Source organism: Diabrotica virgifera, chromosome 10 (assembly GCF_917563875.1).
Source record: "Diabrotica virgifera virgifera chromosome 10, PGI_DIABVI_V3a".
Lineage (NCBI taxonomy): Eukaryota > Metazoa > Arthropoda > Insecta > Coleoptera > Chrysomelidae > Diabrotica > Diabrotica virgifera.
Genome location: NC_065452.1, coordinates 25,242,256 through 25,262,868, shown reverse-complemented (window position 1 = coordinate 25,262,868; position 20,613 = coordinate 25,242,256). Strand labels below are relative to the sequence as shown.

The following is a 20,613-nucleotide window of genomic DNA, read 5'->3' as shown; positions in this document are numbered from 1 at the left end:
TTCACGCTGAGACAGCTTCTAGAAAAGGGATGGGAGTATAACAGACCCATACACAATCTCTTCATAGACTTTCACAGGCATATGATAGCGTAGAAAGAAACCAAGTATGGAATGCCATGGCGGAGTTCTCAATGCCAAAGAAACTCATTCGGATGACCAAAGTCTGTATGGAGGGTGGAATATCTAAAGTACGTGTAAACGTATATTGAGGCCTATAGAATCAAAACCTGCTAGATCCATGTTTTAAAATTTTTCAGAAGACTAAAAAACCATTAAAAATATAAATTTTCCAAAAAGTATCCGTCATTTGTCAATCAAAGGGGCATTAATCAATGTCATAAAATGGTTCACTAATTTGGTATAGTCATTTTTCGGCATGCCCTTTACATCTTCAGAAATTTGTACTTTTAGTATGGATTTAGCAGGTTTTGATTCTAAGCCCACATAATATCGTTCAAATTCCTTATATTCAACTGCTTTTAGGAACAATAAAATTAATGCACTAAAAGTGGGTATTGAACCATTTTGATACGAAAACACAAAATATAAAAGAAAAGGAAGGATTTTATTGTTCATAAAGGAAATGGTATCGTCATGGAAACGTCAAAATTCCACTGGTATTTTAAATCGGATTTAGAAAGTTTTGAGCCGAAAGCTTATGCCTATAGATTAATATATACTTGAACCTTGAAAATGTGTAAAAAAAAGGGAAAACGAAAAATTTGGGATTTAGCAGGTTTTGATTCTAATGGGCTCAATATAAACTGTGTATATGTAAACGGGTATATTGCATCCGGGTAATATGACTCGTATGCGCGCCAATGGAGAATATAAAATTCTTAATTGTATGTCAAAAAATGCGCAATAACTACCTCTTAAAACCCACCAAATTTCATTTGCATGTCTCAAACGGTTTTAGGGCAATAAATAAATCGTCAGTTTGTAAGAAAAATCACCCCGTACCTCGGAAACGAAAAAAGTTTATAAAGTAAACTTCCATTTTTTTCATGCAGAATTACCACTTAAAGTTTGTCCCACACCCTGTATTGATGAAAACATTGCTATTTGTTCAAGTACCTAACTTTTTTATTATCCAACATAACGATTGAATCAAAAAACAGAATGTTAAGAAAATCTGAGGCTATAGTTGGGTTTCAATTTCAATATTTTATAAATGCTAGAATATTCCTCAGGGTGATGCAAACTTAAAGAAAAAAACACAGTTTGATTGGTACACCCGGTATGCAATGACAATTTAACTGTCCAGCAACAATAATATTATAACAGCGATATTGTTAAAGAATAAGGCTATACCATATATTAAAAATCACTTAAATCGGACGACAGATTTAGGAAATTCGAGACATCAAAAATGACCCATTTTTAAGATGGTGCGCTAATTTCTTGGAGAAGTGTAGTATGTTAAAACCACTTCCAAATACCGTTCAGGAAGGAAGAAAAAGACCACTTGCATTAATTTACATCAAACAAGTATGAAGAGAGTGAAATACAAAATTACGAATACTTAGGCAGGTATAAAGTCACGGTCACTAGCCCCCTCAATAAGCTAGTAGTTTTTAAAACTAATTATATATTCTACAGTTTATGGAATAATGGCTGGCTCAACTATGATATATCTCTGGCTTGGTGCTAAAAGAGTCAATGTCAACATTTTACTTTTTTGTATAGTAGCTTTATTTAAAATGTAATATTGACAAAACAAAATGTAAAAAATTAACATTAACATTTATGTCAATTTTTTGCTTTTTGTTTTGTCAATATTAAATTTTAAATAAAGCTGTACAAAAAAGTAAAATATTGACATTGGCTCTTTTAGTACCAAGATATATTTTTGTATATTTCATAAAGAGTAGTAGTTACTTTTGAATAAAATTGTCATTTTTATCTTCAGTATTACTATGAATACTTGTGCAATATGAGTGATTATACAATTATATTAATAAAATTTGAATAAAGTAAATTGTAAGGGCCGAAATTTAACACGTATTTGTCACACACATAAATATCTACATACAAAAATACAATAGACCAAATACTAGATCAAGATTATTCATTAAAAAAACATATAAACTGTATTAACAATAAAACAGTGGCGGGCATAGATCTGTGACTAGGTAGGGGCTTGACAAGTCGGAAGGTATATTTTACTGTTGGTAATGCCATGGAACATTAAAGTGGCAGTTCCATAGGTCTTGAGGTTGTTAATAAACTTGTGGGGGGTGGGGGACACTTTGAGTCAAATGCAAAGGTATCGGCAGTAAATCGACATTATAAAAATCTTTTTGAATCGCATTTCAGAGTCAAGCCGGTCCAGATAGATGAATACATGACACGAAAAATATAATTGTTTTCTTTTCTGTAATTGGATGCAACATATAAATTATAGAAACAGAAAAAGTCGAACATGCCCATGAATAATTAAAAAAATGCAGATTTATCAGAACTTGTTTATTGAAACTGACCTCAAGTTCACTTTAAAAATACAATAAAGAATAAAGTATTGGCATCAATCAATGATACATCTAGAACGAGCCTGTTATCCAAACACATCTGTGTTATTTCACAAAGAAAACATTTAGAACCTCCTAAGTAAAAATAAGCCATAACTAAACTGGTTTAATTTTAATACTGCTAAATAAAAGTTTTATCTCATATGTCATCATCCCAGAATCCAACTCGATTAAGATATAGTGGTTGGTCAGAAAGTTCTTGTAAAAATGATCATTTAACATAATATGATTTAATATAATAAATTTAGATAATCATACAAATTATGACTTTTTTATTAGAGTTTTTTTAGTTATTTTTAAGATCAGCGATGGCCTCGCACTCTACGAAGAGAGTACAGTCATTTGGTGCTAAATCAGGACAGAATAATGGATGGTCCACCAATTTTATGCTGTACATGTTCAAAAAGTCACTTATTTGGGTAGAACTGGTGACACTTTGCTCTCCAAGCTCTGTACTGTGAACTGTGTATCCCAGCAGGGAGAAAGTGGTATCCCAGCAGGGAGAAAGTGGTATCCCAGCTGAAAAAGGCGACGAAAGACTGAAAGAAAGATTATTCCGCTTAACATTAGCAGGGGCCTGATTCTAATTCATTTCGACGTCGCAATTTAATTTCGAGTCCGCCATGATGGTCGCAATTTATAGCGATTCTTATTCATTTCGATATTAGTTACAACTGGGGATATTAACGTTATCATGTTGACACTGCTCAGAATTTCGGTTGGCGCTCCGGTTTATTGGATTTATTGGCTACGCAACCAGCGAAACATTTGTTAATAGTCGGAAAAATTATCGAAAAAATGCCATTTTTGGGAAAAGTTATTTACCAGCTAGTTCCGCGCTGCGGTAAACAAAGTCAAGATAGCCATGATGATCACCAACATCCGGAACACCTAGTCACTTTAAGAAGAAAAAGATTAGCTTAAGGATCATAAATCACAAATTTTGAAATTTCGCTATTTCACGTTTCGTTGAATCCCGCCTTCAGTTTTTATCTTTTTCTGTTACATTTTTATATTTCACTCAGAATGCTGCGCCACGTTCCGTCGGAGTTATTCTTTAGAAGTAGGCTATAAAATACTTGCAAAAATTATTAGGAAAAGATTAATGAAATATAATAAGAAAGTGATTTTAGAATACCAGGGAGGGTTTAGACTAGGAAGAACAACTATTCATCAAATAAGTATTGTGACGAATTACCGACAGCAAATAACAAGTTCCGTCTCGACAGCTCGTTACGTATGGAGACATCTGGAAGGATGACTCATCAGACGAGCGAGGAAAAGATTTCTCGAGAAAGCTCGCCTACGCATTACTAAAGTTGGGCGGTTCCGTTTTTCTGGAACGTTCAAGAACATGGCTTGTATTTTTGTATTCAATATAAATAAGGATGGAATTTTTAGGAGTAGTGAATCTGTAAAATAGATTCGTCTGTAACTTATATAAATAAATTCGTATAAACGAACCAAGAGTATTATTTTAACCGTAAGCACGCTACAGTATGTTACTTGGGATTGCATATTATGTAATCTATTGATTTAAAACAGGAATGAGAACATTGGAAATACCAGAAAAGTGTATATGGCTAGTGAGAATGACACTTAGGATCACGAGAGGTGACAAAGAAAAAAAGTTTTTCAAGACGGTTCACAGTAAATAGGGCTAAAAGACAAGGGGATCTGCTATCAACACACTTATTCAACTTAGTATTAAAACAAATCGTCCGAAGATGAAATATAAGCAGAAACAATACAATTTTCAATAGTAAGGAACAGTGCATAGTGTAAGCGAATGATGTGGTGATACTAGCGAGAACGAAAAAACATCTAGAAATTTTTTGAGAAAGTTGAAGAAGAAGCGAAAAGATACAGATAACAATAAACTAAACAACGCAATAAATGAAAATAAAAAAAATTGAAAAAATTTAACACATTCGTTAAAGAAAAGCGTGGTGCGAAAACCGTTTATTCGATGAAGACGAGCCACGCTTTTCTTTGACGAATGTGTTAGATTTTTTCAATTTTTTTTATTTTTTGCTTTTTAGTTGATTTTTTTATAATATGTTTAATTTTAGTCACTCGTAATTAAAGAAAAGCGTTTCTTAAAAATATTTTTTTCATATTTTTTTATTTTTTACTTTTTAGTCTTACACTTTTCAAACATTAAAATATATCGTCATGTTTATTAAAATATGTATAAAACATATGATGTACAAACATGAAAAGTAGTCGGAATTTTTTTTATTTCAAAATATGAGGATATCTAGAATGATATTAAAGTCAAATAAAAAAATAATGAGTTAAAAATTGAAAATACTTTTGAATTTATTAAAGAAAAACATACGCTGGGGTCACAATTTCCCCCGCTTGGTCATCCAAAGGTTAATGAGTTACGGGGTATTTTATCTAAAAATTTAAAAACTATTTTTGCTCAGCATTTTAAAACTATTCGACGTATCCTTTTCATACTTGGCAGGAAGTATAGGTACTGTACAAACTACTAAATTATTTTAAGCAACCGTTTCTGTCTATTACCAGAGGCGTACGACGGGGGAAAGTGAATGGTTGACCCTTTCCAAATTCTACGCCACTGGCGGAATTGCTATTTTAGTTAAATTTTTGGATTCTCCAATACTTTCTATCAAAATAATATACTCTCCATTCGTAACGATAAAGTCATTAGTTTTCGAGATCTTTGAAGTTAAAAATAAAACCACACGGTTATTGTGATTAATGTATTGTGTCGCTTCATTTTTAATTTCAAATATCTCGAAAACTAATCATTTTATCGTTACGAATGAACAGTATATTATTTACATAAAAAGTATTGGAAAATCAAAAAATTACACTAAAATAGCAATTTCGCCAGTGGCGTAGAATTTAGGAAGGGTGAACCAGCCACTATCCCCTGTCGTACGCCTCTGGTAGTAGCTAGAAACGTTTATTTATCTTAATTTAGTAGGGTGTACAGTACCTACATTTTCTGCCAAGTATGATAAGGATACGCCAAATAGTTTTAAAGTACTAGGTACAAATAATTTTTAAATTTTAATCATATGAATCATTATAAATTAATCAAAATAACTGTTCCGTTTCAAAACTAATGACTTTATCGTTACCAATGAAGAGTATATTATTTACGTAGAAAGTATTGGAAAATCTAAAAATGGCAATAAAATAGTAATTCCGCCAGTGGCGTTGAATTTGAGAAGGGTCAACCATTCACCATCCTCTGTCGTACGCCACTGGTAGTAGCTAGAAACGTTTGTTTACCATAATTTAGTCAGGCGTATAGTAGTCGCACTTTCTGCCAAGTATGAAAAGGATACGTCGAATAGTTTTAAAATGTTGAGCAAAAATAGTTTTTAAATTTTTAGATAAAACACCCTGTAACTCAGTAAAGAACCACATTTTATTTAAGTGTTTTAGGTTAAATCTTCGTATTTTGTGCTAAGCTTTCTCCGGTTACTATATGGACAATTATTAATGAAACACCCTGTATATAGTTCATATAATTAGCTACAATCTGTAAAAGCTTTAAGTTTCTTCATTGTAAAAAAACAAGAGAATTTAAGCATTGTCCGTCAAAACCGTTTTTTTATTTAAACAATTAATAAACAAAAAAAAATTTAAAAAAAAGACTAAGTTTTCACTCTAATGGCATATAACATATCCCACCAGAATGAAAACAATGGGAACCTTCTCTGGTTACACCTCCGAGGCTTCTACAATTTGCAAGCCATACGGATGCTGAGACTAAGGAAGATGAGGGAATTCTACAATTTACAATTCACGTCACATCTGCTCAGCGCGGTAAAGTTCCAACGAGATTGGTTCCCTTCATACTCCACACAGAGTAAATGTAAATAAAAAAAAAAAAAAAAAAAAAAAAAAAATGAAAATTGAAAATGGTTATTCATTTTTTTTTTTTTTATTTTTTTAAAAAAAAATTTATTGACTATTCGTGTATTGTTCCCGCGAATGCATATGTCTGCAAATTTTTAGTCATTCGCATTGAAGAAAAGGCAGTCAAATTAACGTCCAAAGATTTGACCCAAACGATTGAACTAAAGAAAAGCGTTTAATTAATTAGTACGACAAAACGAATTCTAATGTTAATGTAGCACAAAACGTCTCTACCGGTGGTTTTTCTAAGACTACGATAAAAACACGAATTTTTTGAATTCGAGTTTTGGTTAAAGTTTTGTTTCGTATCGTATTGAAATTTGACACGAATAAAAGCCGATTTATATATAAACATATATATGAGTGTTCAAAATTTGAAACTTTATTGTTTATTTATGAAGCATAACGTAATCAATTAACGTAAGAAGTGAAATTATGTATAGTTCATATCATTAGCTACAATCCGTAAAAATTTCAAGTTTCTACATTGTAAAAAACAAGAGAATTTAAGAATTTTCCATTAAAATCGATTTGTTTTTATTTAAACAATTAATAAACATAAAAAATTTTTATTGACTATTCGTGTATTGTTCCCGCGAATGCATATGTCTGCAAATTTTCAGTCATTTGCATTGAAGAAAAGTCAGTCAAATTAACGTCTAAAGATTTGATGCAAACTATTGAAGTAAAGAAAAGCGTTTAATAATAAGAGGAAACATAACAATGTAACAAATATGTCAAAACAAAAGGAGCAGAAACTGTTTATAATTTTGAAAAAGTGTGTTGAAAAAGGAGAAAAAGTATGAAAAAATATAGGCGTATATTTATTAAAATTCTCAGGTAAAAGTATTTAAATAAAATATATTATATATAATGCTTATTTAAACTTTCACTGCGTTTTTGTAATTACTTCCCCCATTTTCTTAATTACAAGTATTTCAAGGACAACATTTATCATATTAAAGAACAATTAACAACAATGCCATTCTGATAGAGACATACAAATACAAAATAATATTATTGCCTGACTGATTTTTTTGTTGCATTAAATTTTTGTATCTACAAAACAATGCAAAACAGTAATCATTCTGGTATTCTAAAACTATTTATGATTTGTTTACTATTATTTTGTGACTACGTTTTTGCATTCACTTCGACTGAATAGTACAGAAATAACATACATATTCTTTATAAAACAAATGAATATTACTTAAGCCAGACTACATGAAAACTTAGGGAAATAAATAAAAGATATGTCTGGAAAAACAAGAAAACACCTGAATGGAGATTCATCTAAACATATTAGTCCAGGGCCCATCTGTTTTGAGATGGACTTTGAGAGGTGACTCAAATTTTTTTGCAGAAATTGCTTGAAAATAACTCAAATAATAATATTTGAGTTATCCTCCCTCTCAAAAAGGTCCGGAACATTGTTTAAATAATTAACATGTCAAAAAATGAAGGAAAAATTCGATATTTTTCTTCGTTTTTTTGATTATAACTTTAAAAGTATTCATTTCCCAGAAAAGATGTACTGACATAAAAGTTGCGTAATTAAATTTCCTACACTATAGAATTAGTTAAAAGTTGAAAAAATAGTCACCCTTGTTGCAAAATAGCAATAATTGCGAAAAAAAACTTACAAAAACAAGTTTTCGCATTTTACGTTTTTCAACCATTTATGCTACACTTATGACCTTCATATTTTACCCAGAAAAACTTTATGATACAGTAAAACAATACTGTAAATTTCATTAAGATCGGTTCAATAGATTTTGCAAAATAAATTTTGCAATCCAGCTTTCGCAAAAACAATTCATTTTTTCAAAATGTTACAGGACTGAAAATAAAGCAGATAGCAAGTTGAAATTTTTTTTTCGTATAGAAGTGTACTGTACCTTTCATTTTCAATTTGCAAAATGAAAATCTATTAACTACCACGGTGTCAGGAATTTTTTAAAATAAACATTAATTATTGGTGCTACGCGCAGGACCGCGGTGTTCGATTCACATGAAGTTGATTTCCACCAAAATTTATTCCAATCTTCATCTAATATATTATTTTCTTACTCTATATTTTGTTGTATTTTAATATTTTAATTCCACAAAATTCAAACTAATTTTATTATTGTTTGTGAAATATTGTTTAAACAATTGTATATGTTTAAAAATAATAAACTTTAATTCTCAAGTTAAAATATATGAACAAAGAAAGTTTTTGCTAAAAAAGTGTTATTTCAAAGGATAGAGTATGTGTTTTTATTTTGCAATAAACAAATTTATTTATTTATATCGAAATGTAATAAAAATTAAAATGTATCAATAATTATCAAAGGTCATTGGAATGCCCAATGAGAGCAAACTATCCGGTGTCCTGCGCGCAACACCAATAATTAATGTTTATTTAAAAAAATTCCTGACGCCGTAATGGTTAATCGATTTTAGTTTTGCAAATTGCAAATGAAAGGTACAGTACACTTCTATAAGCCAAAAAAATTTCAACTTGCTATCTGCTTTATTTTCAGTCCTGTAACAGTTTGAAAAAATGAATTTTTTTTGCGAAAGCTGGATTGCAAAATTTATTTTGCAAAATCTATTGAACCGATCTTAATTAAATTTACAGTATTGTTTAACTGTATCATATAGTTTTTCTGGGTGAAATTTGAAGGTCCTAAGTTTAGCATAAATGGTTGAAAAACGTAAAATGCGAATACTTGTTTTTGTATAGTTTTTTCCCAATTATTGCTACTTTGCAACAATGGTGACTATTTTTTAAATTTTCAACCAACTCTATATTGTAGGAAATTTAATTACACAACTTTTATGTCAATACAACTTTTCTCGGAAATGAATACTCTTAAAGTTATAATCAAAAAACGAAGAAAAAAATCGAATTTTTCCTTCATTTTTTGACATTTTGATTATTTAAACAATGTTCCGGACATTTTTGAGAGGGAGGATAACTCAAATATTATTATTTGAGTTATTTTCAAGCAATTTCTGCAAAAAAATTTGAGTCACCTCTCAACGTCCAAATGTACTAATATTTTTACAGATGCGCCCTGGTCTATATATGTAACTTGGGATAAATGTGGTTACCACTTCTGAAATGATAAAAACCTCGAAAAATATGAATATACCATCAACCGTTTGATACTCATTTCCCCTCTACGAGAGTGACACATTATTTTACTTTTTTTAAAGCTGTAGAAATTGTAACCTTTCTACCACTAGTACCTTTCTAGCACAGAGCAACAGCTCAGTACATAACAATCAGTTCATTTTGTTTTTCATTTCAATATTTCAAACTTCACACAATTTGTGTTGATTGCAATATTTCAAACGTCAAGGGCAAGACATTTTTTAGAGCCTTTTCCACAAAAACTGACGATTTTTCTTCAACTGTTTTGTTTTCCATTTCTTTCATGTTATGAAAAATTTTCATTTCGCAGAAAAGTAACTCCTCATCCAAAGAGTAGTATTTTGAAACAAACTTGATGCTTTCCTCCACTACTTCATGTCTTCCCAACAATTGGCTCAGGTGGTTAAGTACATCCAAATTGTTTTCCTGCAGCCTATTTTCAATTTCCTGTTGCAATCAAGGAGTGGAAAAAAACGGTAGCTTTTGGGTGCTCTTTAACCATTTCAAATGGAGCTTTAGAGCCTCCGCCAAGTTTAGCTGGGATTTTTCCTCTCTTTGGGAGCTCCGCTGGACGAAACCCACATTTTTCAGTAATTTTAGAGCAGTAATCAAACAGCTTGTCGAAGTATTGGTCTGTCCTAAAACTTTGTAGTATCTAAAATGGGCTGTTCTTGACTGATTTCAGAACGTCAAAGGTCAGGCTGACTGATTGTAGTGTTTTCGACAGTATGTCACATTGTGATAAGACCGGTTTCAAGAGAAGAAGATTGAAAACGAAGTTGAAGTCTTTCATGCTTTTTAGCAAAGCGCTGGCTTGACCACCAGTGTCTGGGTCAGTGTTTTCGATTTCTTGTAGAGTCGAAATTGTAGCTTCGAAGTTGTCCAGCAATGAACGTACAGCTTCGACTCGGCAGGCCCATCTCGTGTCACTTAACGACTTTAAAGTCATTGTCCCTGCAGCAAAACCTTTTGAGCTTCAATCTTTGGGGTGGCAAAATAGGAGGGTACAAAACTTTGGTGTGGCAGCTGTCACTCCTTGCCACCCCCGAATTACGTCCATGCTATTTAGCATAGGTATTTTAGCGGGATCACTTTCATCCATCCGCATAATGTGGCCCACCCATCTTAAGCAGATTATTTTGATGGTTTTCACTATATCTGCATCAACACAACGTCTATGTCATTTTCGTTAACTCCGCCATATACCTAACCTAACTTACCTTAGTACAAATGTGCACATAGAAAAAGTTACAGGCCTTACAATATAGTGAAAACTATTAGAGATTTTTACTGAAAATGGACATGTGGCATTCTTATGGCAGGATCATCTTAAAAAAAATAAAAGTTAAATTTGTGCAACCCATAAAAAGTTTGTAGGGGTTTTGTTCCCTTAAACCTCCCAAACGTTTGTGTGCGTTCCAATTAAATTATTACTGCTGTACCATTAGTTAAACACAATGTTTTTAAAACTTTTTTGCCTCTTGTATTTTTTCGATAAGCCAGTTTTTATCGAGATGCGGCTTTTTTTTAAATATGTTTACATAAAAATTTTATGGGGGTTTTGTTCCCTCAAACGTCCCAAATGTTTGTGTACGTTCCAAATAAATTATTATTGTGATACCATTAGTTAAACACAATGTTTTAAAAACTTTTTTGCCTCTTAGTATTTTTTCGATGAATTGTTTTTTACAGATATATTAATATGTTTCAAAATATACCTAAAAAATGTAAATTCACAATAAATTTTCATATTATTACCAGGTCGCTATAATCTTGCTTATTACTATAATATTATTATAAAATAATAATATATAATATTATTATAAAATTTTATAATATTATTATAACATTTGTGCTAGATTTTAAAAATGTTCAAAATATCTCGATAAAAACTGACTTATTGAAAAATTACAAAAAGACAAAAAATTTTTAAAAATATTTTGTTTAACTAATGGTACCACAATAATAATTTAATTGGAACGTAGACAAATATTTTCGGGGATTTAAGGGAACAAAATCCCCATAAAATTTTTATGGGTTGCGCAAATTTCACTTTTATTTTTTTTTAAGATGTTCCTGCCAGAAGAATGCCACATGTCCATTTTCAATAAAAAATCTCTTTCAATATATTGGAAAAACCGATTTTTATTTTGTAACTTCAAGGGTCTATAACTTTTTTTATGTGCACATTTGTACTAAGGTAAGTTAGGTTCAATCGAACTATTTTTGGTCCCAGAATATGTGATTTAATTTATGACCTGTATTTTTGTTACACCTTGTATAGTCCTCAATATTTTTCTTTCAAAGATTTGTAGTAACTCTTCATCTCGAGTCATCATTACCCATATTTTCGATGCATACGTGAGCGATGGGCATATTATTTTTTTTTGATAAAGTTTGTACTTTGTTGCTATTGACATACATATCGCTCTTAGTTGAGTGCCTAGGCAAAATGTGATGATTTTGCCATCTACCAGTGACCCTAAGTAGCAGAATTCTTCCACCGTTTCTATAGTTTCGTGTTGCACCTCGTTATGTTATGTTGTTGCATTCTTGATATAGTCAGTATATATGAAGAGTGGCCGAGCTAAATGATCTAAGCGCCAAAATATAAATTTTGGTTTTTGTTTTCAATCAATATGATCTATATTCCTATTATATTGTCCCCCTATGAGATCTACATGCCAACTTCACTCTTCACCTAACAGTTATGTACTGTGACAGTTCAATTTCCCGAAGACAAATTAATAGAAAACTTTCTATGGAGATTAATTTTTAGGGCAACCTTTACATTTGCAGAGGTTTCCGAGACTAATGAAGATTCATATTATGGAATATATGGTTTGTTTAGATGACCAAGCCAAGGAAGGTCAATGGGGGAGATAAATTCGTTTAGACCAATTTGCTTGCTGGATACCCAGAGGAAAAAATACAAAAGTTGGATGAAGGTAAACAAATAGTGAAACAAAAATTTTAATTCAAAAAAAAAATCAGCAGTTAATACAATAAAATGGGTAGCAGAACAAGTTAAAGAAAGCTAAAGAAAATATTATATTTGTAGCAATGTTAAATATTAAACATGCTTTCAATACAGTAAATTGGGTCATGATACTCAAAAGAATGAGACATGAATTTACCTACATATCTAACAAACATCATGTGTGAATATCTGATTAGAATTGTGTATGCTATAAGGAAGAACTATGTAAAAAATATTGAGCTTGAACCACAAATAACAGATTTATGTTATTTAGGACGGCCAGTATTTTAATAAACATGTTACATAGGTAGGTAAACCAACCTATGTAACTGATGTATTTTAATGATTCATTTTACCATTAGCCCTGCATTAGTGTGGTAAGGTGTAGTACACCCCAGCTGGAAATATTTTGGTGTTCTTTGTTGACATAATATTCAGAATGATATTATTTGTATGTTTGCAATTTACTGTTATTTTTTGGATCAAAGCAATAAACGCATTTAATAAACATTACGTTTATCTTATTTCGGCGACTTTTTTTATTCTTTCAAATTTTTCTTTGTACTGTTGATTATTTTTATTGGGGTTCTACACACCATACCACACTAACTGTGCAATATTTACCCACCGCACTAACGCAGGGTTAACTCATTGACTGCCACATATAAAATACATACCACTTCTTGAAGGCCTAAGCTATACTGAATCCATTATGTCATATGGTGCACTTGACTCAAGAGTTTAGTTATCGGCCTGTAAGTGGAAACCATCGTGACTCAACTCTTGGGTCACCAGCATTCAATGTGTTAAACAGCTCTCTTGAATCGCCAGTCCAATCAAAATATTTATAGAAAAGTTAAATGTCTAAACCGTAAATTTAGAAATTATTTTACATTTACACTTTTGTAAAGAAAAATGAGACAAAATTAGAGCAAATGAATGTACCCTATGAAAGTAGAGTATCCGAGGATGGTATAAAATGTTGTAAAACTAAAATAAAAAACGAACTGAATAAATAGGAGAGAGACAAAAGCAACATACTCAAAGTTACACTTGATAAGAGTAGTCCCAGGTATGCCGTAGGAGATAAAAATGTTTAGTGGGTAAGGTCAGATTTTGCGTACTTGAAATCTCACACTACCCTAGAGTGAAAGAACAGGTGCTAGGATGATAATGAGTGTCACCTCTTAAAAAAAAAGGATGATCAAGCACAACCACTACATGAGAGAGTAAAAGATATTATTGTGATGACAACAACGGAAAAACTCGAATTTTTTTTTCAGATATTCAAAAAATTATGTGTTTAGAACATGGCACTGTAGTATGTGTCATTCTTGTTATGAAAACTATATGTTGGTTTTAGCAACACATTTTTCATTGCTTACCTGTATTTGTAAAGCAATGTTTTTAGTTTGCATTTTTTTAATTAGATTTCATTTGTAAATCAAATTTTTCATACACCTACAGTAAGTCTTCTATATTTTTTTTCTCAATAAAAATATATGCTTATAATAAAACAGAATGTTTAAGAGTTTCTTGATTATTAACACTCTCGCTGCCAAGTGTAACATTAATGTACACTCTGTATTGACAAGCATGTAACATTAATGTACACTTGCAGCGTTTCACTTAGTATGCTGGTAAAGTTTTGGCACACGACAGAATAATTTAAAATATTATTGGCAGTGAGAGTGTTAAAAATGCCTTTATTTGAATTTAAAGAGTATTGAAATCTCAGTAAAACTGAAGAAACATGTGAAAGTAAAAAATATATTTATATTAGCAGGCAACAAAACATACTGGAGATATCATAGGCTTATGAAGGACAAGAACTTATCCAGAATTACAAAACTGAAAATATACAGAGTTGCAATCAGACCAGTAGTTACGTACGCAGCTGAGACAATGTGCCTCATGTAAAAAGATGAAGAAAAATTTAGAAGATTTGACGGAAATTGAACTAAGAGGAGAAAACCATGAACTAAGAGACATAATAAAGGGAGAAGGCATAGTTAGATTTACTAAAGCACAGAGGCTGAGATGGCTGGGACACATAGAGAGAAGGAAAAACGACCTACTGATTAAGAAGATCACCAGATGGGAACCAGAAACTGAAAGACCGAGTGGAAGACCCAGAGAAAGATGGGAGGACCAGGTCATGAGAGATATGAATGGAATGAATGATAGAGGACCTACTGATTAAGAAGATCACCAGATGGAAACTAGAAACTGAAAGACTAAGGGGAAGACCCAGAGAGAGATGGAAGGACCAGGTCATGAGAGATTTCAAAATTCTGGAAGTGAGAAACTGGAGGGAACTATGCACATATCGAAATGAGTGGAAGAAAATTGTAACGAAAGCCAAGTCATACAACAAACTTTGACAACACACAAGTGGAATGCGAAGTGATTCGCCACAATAAGCGAATCAGAGAGCTTTAAGTAAGAGCGGCAAACATTCTATCTGGAATGAAAAGCGCTGATGATGATATTAGAAAAACATATTGGTGGAATAATGAAGGTTCAGTGATTCTCATTATATACATGATTTTTGTATGATATTGATAATTTGGCTGATCTGTGTAAACTATTTTGATGTATGATAGAAGCAATTTAGTGAAAATTGTAGACAAACAGGGTAATTGTAGCAATTATCTATTGGTTTGACAAAGATATGAAAATAAAAATGGTAAAATATAGGATAAGATACCAATGGGATGAGAGACGACAAACTAAAAAAACTCTCTTGTTATGTACACAAATCATATTGTTGTATACAATTACAAATTTCTAAATATAGTCGGTTCGCTAACCTCAGACGCAACTGGCTAGATATTTTAGTCGATAATTTTTTTGTTTTTTGCCAGTTTTGCAAAAATTGGCAAAATTACTAACTATTTAGTGATTATTAACTATTTAGTAATGTTTTTTTGCCAATTTTGCTAAAATTGGCAAAATTACCGACTAAAATATCTAGAAAGTTGCATCTGAGTTTAGCGAACAGACTATACAGTCAAACCTGCCATATCCGGATCAATGTGGCGACAGACCGATCCGGATATGAAAAAATCCGGATATCAAAACCACTTCTTTCATAAGTTATAAGTAGTCTCTGAAACGTTTTCTCCTTCATACATTCCAGTAATCAACGCCGTCAATAACTTTCGTCGATAGACACGTTTATAGATTCTATAATACATTATTTCGCCACCCTTTAGTTCTTCTTTTAGTGCGTTGTCCAACAGCAGGACTGCCTTTCTCGGTAGATTTCGGTGGATCCGGAGGGCGCAGAACCGTCCGGATATGGGGGGTCTGGATATGACAGGTCCGGATATGGCAGGTTGTACTGTATAGTACTGTCAAAAAATACAATGACTATATCAGTCAAAAGAATAAAATGTATTTCAAATAAGTATTTAACAATATATCCTGACAGCGCATATATCCAGAGTCTACCGCATCCAATGCTTTTTATTCAAGTAAAGCTACCCTTGAATCACATTTGATTCATAAGGCGCATTCCAAGTGACATGAAAACCGTACTTCGTACTGCCCTCGTCATGCGCATTATAAAAAATGCGTTCCAAGCGAACATTAACGATGATTCATATCGTACACTGTGTTGTTCCAAGTAATCCATGTACCGTTTCGAAATCAGTAACTGAACGGTCCTTTTGATACATGCCTTCAAGCAGAAACTATTTGTACTGACTTGCGCAGTTAGGATTGTTTTCATTTTTACTGGTCACTGCTATGAGATCAGCTGATGATTCAATAATAGAATAATCCACAATTTACGCTATTAGTACCTGTGAATCTTGATTTCCGTTTAAATAATTATTAATTCTTTTTTTTTCAAATTAATCTTAAAAATATGGATAGTTTATTATTTTTTTTTTTCATAGAAGACAGCAATTTTATGTCAGATATCGATTCTGATGAAGATTTTGAAGTTGAAGTGATAATGATGTTTAATGAACATGTTAGAAATATTAACACAAATTGGTTCGGGATCGAAAGAAAACCGTTCAAGGGTGATTCTGTGCATTAAAACAGTCCAATCAATTTCGTGACAGTTCATGGGATCGTACAAATGTGTCGTCTTGGAACGAACCTATAGACTACTTATAGATGCATGTATTAGGGACACATTTAGGTTCTTCTTATCATAATATGATTCATTGGACAGTGAAATTTTTAAATTTAGAAAGAAGGTACTTACTCATTATCAGAACAACAAGATCTATAATATATATGTGATAGAAAAATGAGGAAACCAAATGCCTGTACTATTTTCATTGAAAAACATGCTAGGAAAGACTACCTATATAAAAAAATATTTCCAAACTTGTTAACAAAAAATTATCAGGTGCAATGAAAAATAACATAAGGAATGCATAAATAAGATATTAAAAAGCATAAAAATAAAATAAAACATGATTTTTTTTAATTATAGTGCTAAATATTATGTTTTAACAGTCAGGATATTTTGAGTAGACAAAAATCTGTCACAATGTTATGGATAATGTGTAGTATATACCATTATTTAACTAGATTATCAAGCATTGTGCTTTAACTATTCAATTACTGGACAGCCATCTATTATTTGGGTATTTAAGGGTTACTGACACATGAAGACTATTTAGATGCAGTGGGTACAAAGTAAATAAGTACTAATCTGAATTTAAAATAAGTTTCAATAAGGTAGTCCCATAAACAAGAGGCAGGATATACTTAGATGGTGAAATAAACATAAGTTAACAAAAATAAATATGACTTCATTCCTTCTGCATATTAAGGATGTCAAAATTAATCATGATACTAAATAATGTAACCTTATAGCTGCACATAAGAAAGAACTATGTAAAAAATATTCAGGTTGAACCACAAATAACGGATTTATGTTATTTAGGACAGCCAGTCTTTTAATAAACATGTTACATAGGTAGGTAAACCAACCTATGTAATTAATGTATTTTAATGATTCATTTTATCATTAAACAGGTCTCTTTAATCTCCAGTGCAATCAAAATATTTATATAAAAGTTAAATGTCGCAGGATAATCGGTAAATTTAGAAATATACTTTATATTTACACTTGTAAAGAAAAATGAGATAAAATTAGAGCAAATGAATGTACAGCTAAGTGTTAACGACAGATAAAAATAAATATACAATTTTCAACTTACGTAATTGAAGCACAAAGATTAGAGTGATGACATTAGTTATCAATAGATAACAAAAAACTTACCAAAATAAATTATATGAGATGTTTATCATAACGATTATTCACAAAATCGAAGCACAATGATAGGTGCGGTCGTCTCGCTCGGATCTAGCAGTCGATGCTGTCGCTGTCAGTTTACTGCACTAATCACGTTATCGAGCTGTCAATTCGATGATGAAAGTATACATAGGTCGAAGAAGCTACGCTCACAGTTTTCTTAAACTCATACTCAAAATGGTTTTAATCCCTTTTGCTATATTTAAATGACTCGATGGTGTAGTGAATCATAATTTCTAGGTAAATTAGAAGACAGACAATTAACCGCAATAGGCGTGGTATAAAATAGCTCCCACTATTTACCAGTTCTTTAAAATTCTTCTTAAGCGCCGTTCACACGGGTCGAAGATAGTGAAGAATTTTATTTTGAAGCATGAAGCATAGCATATATATACCAAAATGTGCGTTGTTTTGAAGCCAGGCAAATACTATAATAAAATAATAAAAACAATAAACAAAAGAAACCAATAAAATCAAATTCATTAAAAGCACTAAACAACTCTTCAGTAATTTAGTGGTCAAACCACAAACTATCCTACTCTTTCTAGTGTAAATCTCACTTTACTTAAATTCCATTTTCAACTTTCATGGAAATTACACCGCCAAACACGTTATTATAAGCTTTGGCTGGTAGATGGTAGCAGTGAAGAATAACTATTTTTTTTCTTTTTAGAATTAAAAAAGCTATTTTAATTTAGTTATTAAAAAATAATAATAAATAAATTAAATATCTTTTTATTTCAATTTAATAACTTTTTTCTGTCATATTTATACTTTTACTTATATTTGTTATCACATTTTAATTTGTGTATGTTGATGTATACGTATTTCTTGTTGATTATATTAAAAAGATTGTAATAAATATGATAAATTTATAGAAAATTTTACCGCGAGTCATAGAGAAATAAAAACAAGTTGTTATTTCTCTATGGCTATCATATAAAACAAGTCATCCACGAAACAGTTTTAAGTAGGTATGCAACCAGAATTTCGCCCGTTGATACCAATATGACTTAATCAAAGTCCGCCTCAAGACAGTTGTATGCATTAGATTAGAGGGTTAAACAAAGTTAATAATGTAGTGGTAAATGTTAATTAATTATATTTAAATCTGTTTATTAAGTCTGTAGGCTTAAAACGTTTTAGACCACCCACTTCATCGTTGACATTAAACAAGTTCGCGCACTAAGTCATTAGAGTGAACACTAGTTTTGTTTTTGTATTTTTCACTGTACTTTGTGACTTCAGTTTTTATGGATTGAACTTGGAGGTATTTTTCTATTATGTTGTTCGAAACATACCACGGAGCATTGGTTATAATTCGAAGTACTTTGTTCTGGAATCTTTGTAGGATTTCTAGGTTTGAATTGCTAGCAGAACCCCATAATTGAATTCCATACGTCCATATTGGCTTCAGTACGGCTTTATATATTAAGATTTTATTTTTGAGATTTAATTGTGATTTTCTCCCAATAAGCTAGTAAAGTTGTCTGAGTTTGAGACCCAATTGTTTTCGTTTTTGTAAATATATGTGTTCTCCATGTTAATCTTCTGTCAAGATGTAAACCTAAATATTTGACTTCATTTCTCTGAGTAATCATTTGATTATTTAATAATACTGCTGAACATATACCTCTTCTTAGTGTAAAGGTAACATGGATTGATTTGGTCTCATTTACTCGAATTTTCCATTTTTTTTTTAACCATGCTTGGATATTATTAAGACTGGCTTGTAAGTGTTCTTGAGGCAGTTACTGGATCATGATGTGAGGCGAGTATTGCAGTGTCATCTGCCAAGGTTGCTGTTATTGTAGTTCTTGAAATTGGTAGATCTGCAGTAAAAAGCTGGCACAACATTGGTCCTAACACGCTGCCTTGCGGTACTCCTGATTTTATTTGGTATAATTCTGAATATTCTGAATGGTATTTAAATGAAAAGAATCTGTCAGATAAGTAAGACTTTAGAAGTTCATAATACGGATGAGGCAATAGGTTTTTTAGTTTATAGAGTAGACCTTTGTGCCAGACTTTATCGAACGCTTGGCTTATGTCAAGAAACGCTGCTGAGCAATATCGCTTATTTTCAAAGTCGTTGCTGATATGTTTTACTAATCTATGGACTTGCTCTATGGTTCCATGTTCTTGTCTAAACCCAAACTGATGTTCTGGTATGAGATTTTTGCTATCTATTATTGGCTTGATGCTTTTCATTATTAATTTTTCCAGCACTTTGGAAAGCACAGGCAGTAAACTTATTGGCCTATATGATGTTAATTCCTCTAGTTTTTTTTCCTGGTTTTGGGATCATAATTATAACTGCCATTTTCAGTTGTTGAGGAAAATAATTTAATCTTATTATTGCATTAAAAATTTGTAATATTGCCGTTATTCCTTTCTTTGTTAATTTTTGTAGTATCCTACCCGTTATCAGATCATAACCAGGAGCTTTTTTAGGATTAATTTCTTTCATTATTACATCCTTAACTTCATTGTACTTAAATTTCGGTATGGGCAGCTCCATTTGGTAAGGTTCATTTAGTACTCTATTTATTTCCTCCAATTCTTCAGGTGTTGACTCCAAGCTGTTTGGTTGAAAGACTTGTGAGAGATAGCAAAGGCATCTGCTTTCTCCATGTTATTTCTTGCCCATTTGCCATTGTTTTTTCTTATTGGTGGTATTGGTGTCTGAGGACTTTTTAGTTTCCTTGTGGCTTTCCTTAGTGAGTAGTCGGTGGCTTCTGTTGGTGTAAGCTCTTCTAAGTATCTTTGTATA

General features: G+C 31.6%; 1 protein-coding gene across 3 annotated transcripts in view; it reads right to left on the bottom strand.

Annotated features, from left to right (window-relative positions):
• The window catches only part of LOC114339791 (neuroglian), a 128,912-nt gene that overhangs the window by 67,089 nt on the left and 41,210 nt on the right, over positions 1-20,613 (bottom strand). Inside the window, exon 1 of one of the 3 annotated variants that reach the window (XM_050663394.1) lies at positions 17,808-18,125. The exons of 1 other annotated variant lie outside the window; for it this stretch is intronic. The gene's annotated coding sequence lies outside the window, so the exon portion shown is untranslated. Of the gene's footprint in view, positions 1-17,807; positions 18,126-20,613 lie in introns of those variants that run through there. One more of the 3 variants, XM_050663396.1, reaches the window with a different exon arrangement.